At 50.8% G+C, this 13,075-nt stretch overlaps 1 protein-coding gene across 1 annotated transcript in view; it reads left to right on the plus strand.

The window, feature by feature from the left end:
* The window catches only part of LOC311195299 (nischarin-like), a gene marked incomplete at both ends in the record, with an annotated part of 539,550 nt that overhangs the window by 475,198 nt on the left and 51,277 nt on the right, over nt 1-13,075 (plus strand).

Below are 13,075 nucleotides of genomic sequence, written 5' to 3' on the forward strand. Positions count from 1 at the left end.
GAACTGCTCTCTGAACTGAGCAGTTCAGCACCTTTTGGAAGACAGGTCTCTTCCTCAGAGAGTGGAAGAACCTTCTCTCTGGCAATAGGTGTTGGCCTAATTGGTCTCCTTCAAACTCCAGCTGTTTAACTTCTGCGTTGTGATGTCATTTTTGATATAGGAAATGCCCTTCATATGCCTGGCTTCAGGGCATGAGACAGCCAGCCCTGAGGGACTCTGCCTCTGCTGCCAGCGTGGCTGGGCTTTCTCCAGGGCCTTTGCCTTTTCGCCTGGCTGTGCGCTGCTGCTGAAGTCTGTAGTGTGCTGAAAGGCCTACAGGCCACATCTGTTCTCACTGCGTTCCTGGCTGCCTCAGAGTGCCCAGCCTGAACTAAAAACCTGGTGTGTCAGCATCCTCACAGGTCAGCTGTTCAGCTGCCCACGGGTACAGCAGTCAGGACTCAGCAGGGAGCTGCTGGCCTTAAAAAGCAGGAGCCAACGTTAACTTTGCTTTTCACTTCTGCTGAAATCTGGCAGCAGCTGCCACTGCCTGATGGTTCTTTGTTCCGTAGGCACCTGCCTCTCTGTTGGATTCCTGTAAAGCACATGGAAGTGACCCCAGATGTGGTAAGTGAGACTCCTGAGCTCTGGCTTAAACCCCCATCAGCTTTTTGAGTCCCAATAGTGGATGGTGCATTTCAAACCCGGCTTTAAGGCAAACCAGTGTGTCTGGTTGCACGCTGCCTCTAGTTGTTTTCAAGCGAAATCAGTGGTAAGAGTATAAAGTCTTTGTAACCTTTGAACCCTGGAATAAAGTCAGTGGCTTCAAGCCAGTGATTTGCAAAGTGCCTGTTGGGTTTGGGAAATGGAAGATGAGCTGAACACTTTATTTTTAACTTCTGATAAATTGCACACTCCCAGCCTCTCAACCAGTGGCTGTGCACAGTATGAAGATCACAGAATCACAAGGTTGCAAAAGCTCTTTAAGATCATTAAGTCCAACTGTTCCTGTCCCAAGCTAAACCAGATCCCTGAGCACCTCATCTACCCTTTTTTATAAACCCATCCAGGGAAGGTGACTCAGCCTCTCCCTGGGCAGCCTGTGCACAGCCCCACAACTCTGCCAGGGAAGAACTTTGCCCTCCCATCTGCTCTGACCCTGCCCTGGCACAGCTTGAGCCCATTGCCTCTTGTCCCATCTCCTGTCCCCTGGCTGAAGAGACCATCTCCCACCTCTCTGCACCCTCCTGGCTGGGCAGTGGAGGTGGGGAGAAGGTCTCCCCTCAGCCTCCTCTTCTCCAAGCTGAACACCCCCAGCTCCCTCAGCTGCTTCTCAGAGGATTTGCCCTCCAGCCCCTTCCCCAGCCTGGTTGCCCTTCTCTGGACTTGCTCCAGGACCTCCATGTCCTGTGAGGAGCCCAGAACTGGACCCAGCACTCGAGCTGCAGCCTCACCAGCGCCCAGTACAGGGGCACAATCACCTCCCCAGACCTACTGGCCATGCTATTTTTGATCTAACAAATTAAATAGTTACTATGTACAGACAAAACAATGTATAGACACAAGATGATCTGAAAGCATCTTGAAAATTCAGTGGCAGGACAAAGGAATAATATGAATTAGGAATATTTCTATCAACTAAATGCTGTAAATGGATAAAAGAAATACAGAAATGAATACAACTGCAACCTATGCATTCTTGACTATTTAGGATGTTTTATGAAATTAGGCTGATGTAACTGCAGTAACAAGATTATACCTCAAAGTTCAGAGCAGCAGCAGCACCATGAGCTGTAGGTAGCTGTGACTGTTTTGAAACTCAGGCTCGTACTTTGCCTTGTTATCTCTTTTGCAGTTTGGATCCTTCAGAGGAAGAACAGCGTGCAGTGCCTGACCCCTGTAACACTGTCATCTTGCCTTTTCATTGTATGTCACACACTGCCACAAACCAAGATTTTACCCAGCACCTTTCTGCCTTGATAGTGCAGACTGTGCAGAGATCCCCCCCCTCCTGCTTTACAGAGGAGAAAGGGAGCCCTCTGGGTGACACCAAGACCACAGACAAAGAAGATGGCTCTTTTGAAATGGGGCTTCACGAAGGAGATGAGACTCCTGAGTTCAGCACTACTTCAGATCCTCGGCCCTCTGACCAGGGAGCAGTGGAGAGTGTTGCAATAGTCAAAATTCTCTGGAGTTTCTCTATTCACATTCATAAAGGCCTCAAGCAGTTTGCTTCCTGTTTGGTTTTGACTGAAGATCTGCCAGCTGTGTTTGAGATGCCTTGTCAGGAATTGAGAGGAAATTGCCAGCACATCCCTTCTGCCTTGAAGCTGGTGCTGTCTTTTCCATATACTGATCTTCTGGAACTTGGCTTTCTCCTGCCAGAAATCTGTTTAACCCTGAAGCTGACAAATGGTGACAACTGCTTGTTTGTTGTTTCAGACCCCCAGAACCTGCAAGACTTTTATTCCTGTTTACACATGCGTTGCTCTCAACAGTACCCGTCAGTGTTAGCAAGCTCCCTGTTGTACTGTGGACCAGCAAACCTCCCAGAGTTTCTCTGCCAGCTTAGGGAATTGAATTGCATTTCAGCAGATGATGTTGAAATAAAAGGTTGTTTCCCAACATACCTTGTTTATGGGAAGAAAACCTGTGTCCAGGAACTCCTGCACCAAGTCCTGTTTCTCTGCTCCCTTCAGGGACTGGAAGGCTGCAGTGAGGTCCCCCCACAGCTTTCTCTTCTCTAGGCTGAACAAACCCAGTTCCTTCAGCCTCTCTTTGTAGGGGAGGTGCTCCAGGACCATTTGTCACATCTTAAAGGGAGGGTGATGAGGTTGGAGAAGTTCAAGTTGGAGCTCCACGTCAGCTTTTCAGAGCAGCCCCTCGGTGTGCCAGTACTGTGCCCTGAGAGCAGCGTTAAATATGTGTGTGTTTGTATCAAGATGACCACATTAAATTTAAGCAGAAAGAAATGGCAATTTAACTGGCACAGATACACAAGGCTGAGATAATCTCTAAAGGTTTGAGGCTGCTATTAAATTTGTTCCTCCTTATTAATTTGTGGCCAAGAGGATAATGAAAAACCAGCGACTCTAAAGTTGACATAAAGAGTAAGAGATATACAGTTGGCGTGGGTAATTTTATGCGCTGTCAAAGTGAAAAGGCTTTGCTAAATGTATGTAGGCAAAGATACACACTGTCATCTTAATGAGCAATTAAAAGATGGACTCCTAATAATTGAATCACAACTCTTGTCACATCTGTATTTGTTTAATATCTCCAGTTTTGGTTGAATCTGGGTTTGAGTTCCTATTTTAATCAGGTCTGATTTAGGTTCTCGGTTCAAATAACTAAAAGTGATGAGCATGAATCTTGTTGTCCTATTACCTCCTCAGCTCCTTGCTTGCAGTGAATACAATGTTCTTTTAAAAACTCGTGTTTAATTACTGCATTTAGAGAGCAGGACTGGACAAGGGGTGGGTGGGTGATCCGCTGTCATTCAAAGTTTGAATTTTTGAAGATGAACCCTTCTCCTCCCCTTCTGAGGAAGATTTTGGAAGTACTTCAGGAGGCTCAGAGGGTTGCCAGTTAATTCCTTTACTGGTAGAAATCAGGGAGTCTTAGTGCATCGCTCTGTTGTGTTGTGAGTTTGTTTGGAGGGGTTTTTTAATTAAAAACAAAAAAAAAGCCCAATAAGAGAAGACCATCTGTTCTTCAAAACTCTTTCCCTTAAACTAACCGCCGTGGTCACCCTCGAATGCTATCGTATCTTCAGTGACACGGAGTTCTGCCTTGCCAATCTGTTGTTTAAAATTTCTCATCAACTTCCTGAAGTCGCATCAGTCAAAGCTGACAACAAGTTGCACATTTCCAGCTCCTCTCACCCAAGAACGCGAGACCGCGGCTGGCCCAGGAGGTCTCTCTCCTTCTTCACAGACCTTGGGTTTGCTTCTGTTACATGAAACATACTTCAGCAGCTTCCATCCCTCTAAACTTCCAGGGTGGGGTTTTGTTTTTTTTTTACTTTCTTGCTTGTTTTCTGGTTTTAATATCTATTTTTAAACTGAGAGGAGCAGAGGATGCTTAATTCCCCTTTCAGCAAACTGGTTATCCTGTATTTTGAGAGAAAAAAACTTGAAAACTTGATTTCCCCCTTTTTCTGCATAGGAATCTTCTCCTCAAATCTGTCTTTAAAATCGTTCATTTATCTTTTCCTTCTGCCTCCAATCACTGTTTTTTGGGCCCCTCCAATTCCCAGTTCAAAGGAAAGCAACAATTATTTTGCTTCAAGCTCACCCAGGCTTTTAGATGAGGAATTTATCAGTTTTTCATTGCCAGCCTGCTCTGGAGCAAGCAGTTTATTTCCCCAGTTCTATAACAGAGCTGTTGGCTTCTCCCAGCCTTTGCAGGTGGGTGAACCAGCACGGTGGGGGGACAGCAGACATCATCCCTCAGCAAAGCTCCCACAGCTCCCTTTCAGAAACTGCCCTTGGGATGCATGCAGGCTTCCACAGGGCTTTTAGAAGGTCTCAGGACCTTTAAAAAGGTGTTTGAAGAGGAGGGGGGTGGAGTTGGATGGAGGGTGAGGGGGTGAGGAGGGGATGCTTGCTGATTGATTTTTATAAATGGTATTCTCAGGAGGTTGGAACACATCACAACCAAAAGACCAGGGGATCACATAGGACCCAAGCGTGCGAGAGAAGATGCTAAAATGACTGTTGGTACCTGACTGTGCTCACGGTGGGAAAAGGAGGTGTGTGCATCCAGGAGACCTGGCTTAGGAACATGGTCGCCTTTGGCATCTGATAACTGATGGGGGAGCAGACGGGCGCTTTACGTGAGCCCAACCGCCCCACGCACCCTCTGTGCAGGGTAAGTGCTCTCCTCGTTTAGCCATCCCTCTCCCTGCGATCCCAGCTGCAGGTAGGTGAGCCCGGGGACTCAACGCCGGGACCAGGGACCCCTCAGCTGATGACATGAAGAGGTCGCAGCAGCCTTCCAGCACTGCCATGCCGAGCTTTGTCTTGGCAGAAGCACAGCAAGTCCAGCCTGGGCACTTCAGCCTGCATCAGACGGTGTAAAGCGAGGAAAATATGCCGACTGCTACAAATGCAGTCGCGAGCATCACCTCTGCAAGCTGGCGGTGGCGGCGGAACACGGTCGCCTCCCGACTCTGCATCCCCAAGCAGGCGTGGGTATAAATAAATAGGGGCTGTGCGGGTACCTCAGATGTCTGCTAATGCACACGTCGTGCTTGTGTCTGCCTTCAAGAGAGACAGAGAAATGGCTAAATTGACAGCACAAACATCTTCTCATAGCCTAAGTGATGTTGGTAAGCGGGCAGACTTTTCTTCCTTCACCTCAGGAAATGGGGAAGAGTTGTCTCCGCCGATACCATCTCCAATTTTTTTCTCTCAGGAGAAAGATCTCACTGAAAATAACCTATTTGTCTCTGATTAGATTTCAGCTTTATTTTATTTCATTTTTTTAAAGGCTCAGACCTCTTAAACCTACAGGCCAGCTGTGAAATATGCACTCATTTCTTCTGTCAAGACACTGCAGAGCCCTCCCTTATATTACCCACCCACAATTCACCCTGGATACTCCCCGGTTTATTACATTTGTGATTTCTTTTTAATCCAAACCTTAAATCAGCAATTTCAAGATCGTTGCCTTCCTAAAACAGTCTCTACAAGCCGTTTGGCTAGAATAAGCTAATTTTTTTTTTACATTTTCTTAATACACTGAAAGTATTTTGGAGGTGCTGCATTTAACAGGCTGGACCCAAAGGTGTGAAAAATCATGGAAAAAACCACCTGTCTGATCACTTGGTGCTCCTGGCAAAGAAAAATCTCGATTGTAACTTCATGGCATGGCTTTTCTTCTGGACTGGACGTAGTTTCTGTGTCTTTCTAAGCCCTCATCTGATGGGTCCCATCCTTTTCACGCCGAAGCCAATGTCAAATCCCATTTAATTCATCGGGATCCAGCTGTTAAGAGTCTTTATAGGGAAGAAACACAAAACCCAGTGTGTTTTATAAGGGCTTTTAGACTGCTCACCTCCTGCCTCTGCAATCAAGGACCCCCCCAAAAATCCTCTTCGCTTCTGCAGTCCCCTTGTGCCCTCCCTTCCTGGAAACATCCCTTTTTAAAAAAAAAAATGGGGAAATGGTATTTTACTTTATTTTGATTGTGTTTTTGGATGCAGACGTGATGCTGCACAGGAGAATGGATGGGCAGCGGTGTGTTTGCCTTCCTGTGGAGCCAGGGGTCCGTGGGGAAAGAAGGAGCGCTTTGCAAGCTGCGTGTTCTGCGCTGCGCGGTTGCCGTGCACGGTCGTGGGGGGGTTACAGGGTCCCACCGGGCGAAATTCGGTGCCCCACAAGGACACCCCAGTTTTAGAGACACATCGCGAGGGGTCGGTGGTCGCCTCTCGCCCGGCCCCAGATGAGCCTGGGTCCCGCACTGCTCTGAGCGGCTCTCCCGGGGACGGACGCTGGGGTTGCCGGGAAGGGGGGGGGGGATCGGCAGCAGCACCCCGAGGTACTGCGCACCCCAAGGGGGTACCCCCGGGTCTTTAGCCCACCGACGGCCTCAGGCTCCCGGCGGGGTAGGGTGTCCAAGCAGTCCCCCCAGCCCCTCTCGCAACCCCGCACCCGGCAGTCGGTGCCGCCAGGGGAGGGGAGCGGAAGGGAAAGGAGCTGGTGCCCCGCTGCCCGCTCCCCCCGCCGCTCCCCGCGCTGCCCCCGCCCCGCGGCGCCCCGACGGCCCCCTCCCGCCGCGTGCCCCGAGGGGGCGGTCCCGCGTGCCCGCACAGGTGCCGGCGATTGGGTGGAATATGCAAATGCGGCGCTGACGTCAGGCGGCTCCGGCCCAGAGAGCAGAAATAGGGCCGGCCCGGCCCGCGCCGCGTCCTCGGCTGCCGCCGCTCCCGTCCCGGGCAGCCGCGCCCCGCCGCCCCGCTTCCCTCCCAGGTGAGTGCCGCGGGGGAGCGCCCCGCAGCGGCTTTGCGCACCGCCCTGCCCCGCGAGGTTCCCGCGCCCTGCGGAGCGACGCCGTCCCCGCCCGGGCTGAGGGGGAGAGAGCCCGCGGGCGCCGCGCCTCTCGCCGCTGCTGCCGTCCGCTCCGCGGGGCGCGCTCGCTCGGGGCTAGGCAGCCCTCCGGATGCTGCCGCCGCCCTCCGCGGACCCCCCACCTGGGCGCGGTAACAGGTGGGAGCCGCCGGCGGGGTGGGACGGGCTCGGAGGGTTGTTACCCCCTCCCCAGCCCCGCGTTCCGGAGCGCGGAGAGCGAGCGGTGGAAGTGCCGCCCGCGGGGCAGACGCGGCTCCTTCCCCCCTGGTTCCTCCCGGCTCCGGGTTCCTCCCGTGCCGCGGCTTCGGGGCCGTCGGCGGGGGCCGGGGGCGCGTCCCGCCGCGGTTGCGAAGGGAGCCGGCGCTTCCCCCCGCGGCCCCCGGGTGGCGCCGTGGTGCCGGCGGCCATCCCCGCGGAGCGCCCCGACGGGCCCCGCCGCCTCCGGCCCCGCTGCCCGCGGCCGGGCGCTTCCCGGGGCGGGCGCCGGTAACGAGCGAGGTAGGAGCCCCCCCGCTTCCCCACCCGAGCCCCGGGCGACCTTTCTAGCCTCCGCCCGCAGCCCGCGGGGTTGAGCTTGCGGCAGGAGCGATGGTTTTCTAGGAGCTCCTGGGCTTCCTCCCCAACTTCTCCGAAACGCTCCTGGGTGGTGGGGATAACCGGCTGTGCGCTGGGCTGGCGGTGGGACGGGTGGTCCGGGGCTCCCCCGAGCGTAACCTCGGAGTAAGCCCGTGGCTGGGCGTTGCTCCAGTGTCGCGGAGGCAGCCTCGGAAGCAAAGGTTGGAGCCTCTTGTGTGTGAGGTCCAGGAGTTCCTTGGAAGTGCTACATCCCCGCTGGGGTGATGATGCTCCCCGGATTTTTTCTGGGAAGCACGGAAACGCCTTGGGGGATTTACAGACTAAATATTGGTACCTGTGTGTTTGCCCAAATGAGATGCCTGGTCTGTACCTAAACATCGGAGCTCGTTCCAGTGAGTTCTCAATGCATGAAAACTTGAAGTATTTATCTGAGATGCTGTAGGAACGGTTATTTGCCTTTGTTAAGCATTGCTAAAAGGTTATCTTAGAACGGATTTCCCCCTTAATTTTGTAGCTTAATTTTGTAGCACTCAACAAGGGATTATGGACCTAGAAATTATTTTTCAGGCAATAGAAATGCTGTTTAGATAAGGCTGAAGCAACTGGGATAGTTGATGGCAGAGGAACTGAGGACAGGATTCTTATCTGGTGATAACAGAGCCAGTTTATATGGAGGTAATGCTTTGGTCCTTTTGCTGTAGCAACACTATAACTTCAGGTGATTAAGTTCAACCTCCTCCTTCCTAATGTGAAGCCCGTTGGAAATTATTAGAAGTGATTGCGAACTATTAATTTCTCAATGCTAAAGAAATAAGCTGCAGTTTAAATAGCCCTGAAACCAAAACTGGTAACTGTTGGGGTTTTTTGGGCAAATGCTTTAATCTTATTACAGTCACAGTAATTGAATTCTTAAAGCATCCGTGTTGTGGAGGAGAAAGTTGTGGGATCTCTGCGGCAGTCTGGCTGTTCAGCTGCTTCCCCTGCATGGCACATAGTACTTCAAACAATCTGTGTTGTCCTCCATGGAAAGGGCTGGTGTCATTAGTTGGCTTTGTTTCTCAAGGTGACCCTTTTTGCTTGAGCAGCTCTAAAACCTGTGCCCTACAACCTGTGCTTGTGTCTTTGGCTCGCTGCTTGTCCTCTTCATTGCGAGGTGCTGCACCAGTTTCCCTGCTTGCTGAGACTCCCTGGCTGTGTGTCGGTGCCTGGGCTCAGGATGGGCTTGTGTTCTGTGGCTGCTGTTGTCACAGCAGCACTTGTGTGTTCAAGTGAGCTGTTGTCTGAGCTTCTTCCAGTGGCATCGCAGTGCTTGTGGCAGTGCCCCTTTGGCAAGGCAGTGCCAGCTGCAAGGGAGCTGTGATGCTGGAGGAAGAAACTGCATCCTTTAAGGTAAACTTTTTCAGGCTTTGTTTAGTACCTGCCTTAATATCGGGGCCGTCTGAGCTTGGAAATAGGCTGTTTTGCTTCTAGTGTCTGCATTGCAATTGCTGATTTCTGCCTTACAGGGTAGATCAGACTGTCTCTGCTCACAGGTGCTGCTGAGCCCAGGTGTGAGATAGATGCCCCCCCTCCACCCTCAGCTCTTGGGCATCTTCTAGTGTTTAGCCACAAATGCTGCTCACCTTTTTTCTATTTGAGTAAATTGCTTGTTCCATGCAGCCATTTCTCTGTGTGAGCTGTGGTTTATCTAGCTGGTGGTGTCTGTACAGGCTCATGTCGTATGAATCTGCCCCTTGCTCAAGTGAGGGAAGGAGGCTGGTAGTGACACTTGTCTGAGTTTACGCTGGTAGTGCAGATCTGTTCAGTGACTTCGAATTGTATTTGTTGACTTTGGGGAACTTTGGACCCCAATCCAGTTGCCTTGTTGCGTGGTGCAGCTGTAGACTGGATTCTGCAAGGAGCCTTCCGCTTACCTCAGGGTAAAGCGATGCTGAGCTGTGGTGTAGGGTGCCAAGTAATGTGAAAGTGCTGTATGGCTTCAGAGTCAACCCTCACTCGATATTTATGGTGCATATTTGTTGCTTGCTTTAGGCTATTTGGATATATGATGTGTATTAGTGTGTCCTCCTCTTATTATGAGTGAGAGCAATTAGTGTACTGTCAGTCAGTATGCAATAAAAATAAGTGATTTCTAAACTGACTGGAGAAAGATGCTCTACAAATTCCATTTATAACACGACTGTAGTTTGTAGCAGGTGGAGGCTGCCCTTTCAGCTTCATCACTGTTGTAGGCATCCTAATCCAAACACTGTCGTGCTTCCCAGTGGTTCCTTATTTACTGAATATACATCAAACTAGCCAGTCCCCTGATTTGCTCTAGGATGGTAATTTCAAGCAGCATATGAGTCAGAGGTCTCCAGAACTGTGAAGTGAAGTAGTTGTGTTTGCAGGGATGGCATCAGCTGAGCATACAAAATACCTCTATAAAAACTGTGGGAAAGAGGATTGCTGTGCAGGAGCGATTCATAATGTAACAATGTACTTGTCGCTTATTGATATAGTGACTTTGGCTTATTAAACATTTATCTGTAGCCCCGGTAACATCACATCTGAGGCTTCTAATTGGAATTTAGAAAGCCTAATAAATGTTGATTTCATCCTGAGTGCTCTCAATTCAGGGTGTTTACATTAGCAAGGAGAAGTGATGCTTGAGCTGCCCGGTGTGTGGTGGCTGTAGGCTCTGTGCTCTCCCGTTGACAGCGGGTTTTTGGGCAGATCAAATGGCCAAGCCCAAGTCAGCGCTGGTGTAAATGGTCGTGGCTCCAGAATTAATAGTGATGCACCAAGGCTTGGATACACCCTGCAGCAAATACGTGGTGTGGGAATGCTGCTAAATGAGTCCTGTCAAGGCAAGGTATGTCATGGTGACTTGATTCAGCAGGGCTTAGTTGTGCCCTTAGCAGGTACCTCGCCTTGTTAATGTGTGTTGTTCAGCCGGAGCAGCAGGCTGTCACTTGCATGCTATAGAAATGCCATCGCTTGCCTCATTAAGTGGCCATTATGCTTCGTTATAGGTCTGCCATAGCATCCTCTGCAGCTGCTGTGAAAGGTCAGCACTTCCCTCAGCTGCCATGGAAATGGTGCCAGGCCTGGAGATGCCTTTGGTATTTTCAATGTGAGCAGTAATGACACGATCTGCTTGTCCGGTTCCCCCCAAAAGTTGGGATGAAGTATGGAGCTTGCCAGGCTGAGCTGCCAGGGCATCAGTGCGGGGCCATGCGTGTGTGCAACGCGTGGTAGCTCAGCCTGACTGGTGTCCAAGTAACTGCACTCTGTTTTCTTCCACATTAATTAAAAAACCCCATGTGAGACAAGAACTTCTGCTCCAGGTGGTTGCTCTTGTGGTAGAAGGTCCTCACTGGCATCTTGCTGGTCTCCTGCAGCATTGTCCTCTGAACCTGAGGAGAATGATGATATTTCTGCCACGCTGCAGAAACTGGGCTGGCCTGAAGGTCTGAGGGTATGGGTGTGTGTCCTGGACCGTGAGTGACGTGGTGCTGGTGGGTTGTCCAGAGATGGGACCAAGTCACTTGCTGGGTTCTGCAGTACCATCGTGTTGTGCTTGATGTGGTTTGGTTTTGCCTGTGGTAGTGTGACTGGAAGAGTTGGTCAAGAACCTATCTGAGTTTTGGAGTTTTAGAAAGCAGGCATTTGTTATCGCAGCACTGGGTGTGCAGGGTATCACTCTAACCTAATGTGTGTACCTTCACTTGGGAGAGAAAAAGCTTGTATCATCCCAGTACATGCATTTTAATTTCATTTCCTGGAACTAATAATATTTACATATTCATTACATGAGTGCCTTCGGGTCTCTGAGGGCCTCCTGTGAGGGTCTGTGGTGGTCTCTGTTCTTTGACTGTCCTTTTCCATAAACCTTGCTTTCCTTTAAGCATGCATGGGGTGGGTTAATCCCAGTGGCTTTTTTTCTTCATTACCTAGTTTGGCCTCATTTCTTGCTAGTGTATCTGCATCCTTCTGCCCAGGCTGTGAAATCCTGTCCATGGTTGTGTTCTCACTGAAGGCTCCTTGCATTCTTCCTTAGTTCCCAATTCATGATGTTTCTCCTCCAGTGTCTGGTCACCACACGAGCTGTTTCACAGCAATAGCTCATAAATACACAGATGGGTGTGAAAAGGGAACATAGGGGTTTTGCTGGGTGTTTGTGGGGGCTGCAGTGTCCCATCAGCACTGACCTGGTGTGGAGAGGCACCGTCAGCCGAAGCTTCTGCCATGCTGTTGTATCTGAGCTGGGTTTTGGTGTGAGATGATTGCTTTACGACTGTTCTCTTGTTTTCAACAGGTGTGAAATGATGAAATCAAGAAGCTTTTGGTTGTCTTTAGTATTGCTTGGGGTTTTCCCGTCGGTTACCAGGGGATGGATGGACGCAGACAGGAGCAGGAGGCTGTATTCGGATGCGGGGAGGCTGCATCAAGAGGTACTGTACACCGGCTGCTGCAGCAGCTGCGACTCCTGTGTGTGTGTGTGCGTGCTCTGTTGGGGTCTCCACACCACAGAAAACAAGTGAGGGCTTATCCATGTGTGCTTGTTTTAAACACTTGGTGGGGTGGTCAGTGAAGAAACAGTGAGGCAGAAGCTCTCACGCTTTGTGTGCTGACATCCTTCTGGGAGTGAGGTGGGGGAGCTGGCTGCTGGGGAGATGCTGTCTCTGCCCCGAAGGACCTAGTGGTATGCTCTGTCCTGGGGCTGCTGGGGCCAGTGAAACTGTTTAATGAGCAAACTTTGCCCTGGCTTTTAGTTTGGGTTGCTGGACTTTGCTGGACTTCTGGTTGGAATGGGGGGGGGCGGGGTGGGGGGGGTGGGGAAGAAAAAAGTATTCCTTAAAGGAAGAGTGAGTTCTGAGGGAACCATCAAAGTTACTGCTCAGAGTGTTTCCCTCCTGATATTCTGACATCAAATCCCTGTGAAGGACAAAGCAATTGGAAAGGGACCAAGGGAGAAGGGTGGCTGCAGTAAGGGATGAAGATCTTGAGGTGCCCTCTCCAGTGGGATCATGCCAGGTTCAACAGGAAGGTGGGACTCCTGTGTTTGTGTGGGGCAGCGATGGGCTCTGCAGTGCTTGGTCCCTGGGCTTGTAGGAGTGGAGAAGCAGCTCAGGTTGTTGGTGCTGGAGGTGACAGTGTTGGCTTTTGTTGTGGTGATGAGGATGGCACAGGTCCCAGCATGGTGGGTGCCTTCCTGCCCCAGCGCTGGCAGCACAGTGTGGGTAAGCTCAGACCTTCACGTGTCCAAGCCATGCGGATAAGGCCATAAAGATCTAGAAAAGTGATTCTTCATGGGAAGAAAATGATGAATGCTGAAACAATTTTAGTTATTTAATTAGCTCCTGATTAGTATGGGCTTGCTAAACAATTGCTTCAATGCCTGGAAGTGGGAGGTGGTGGGGGAGGCAAGGAGACTTCGGTTATTGTTTTAACTGCCACTGCTT

This window comes from Gallinula chloropus (assembly GCF_964237585.1).
Source record: "Gallinula chloropus genome assembly, chromosome: 10".
Taxonomy (NCBI): domain Eukaryota; kingdom Metazoa; phylum Chordata; class Aves; order Gruiformes; family Rallidae; genus Gallinula; species Gallinula chloropus.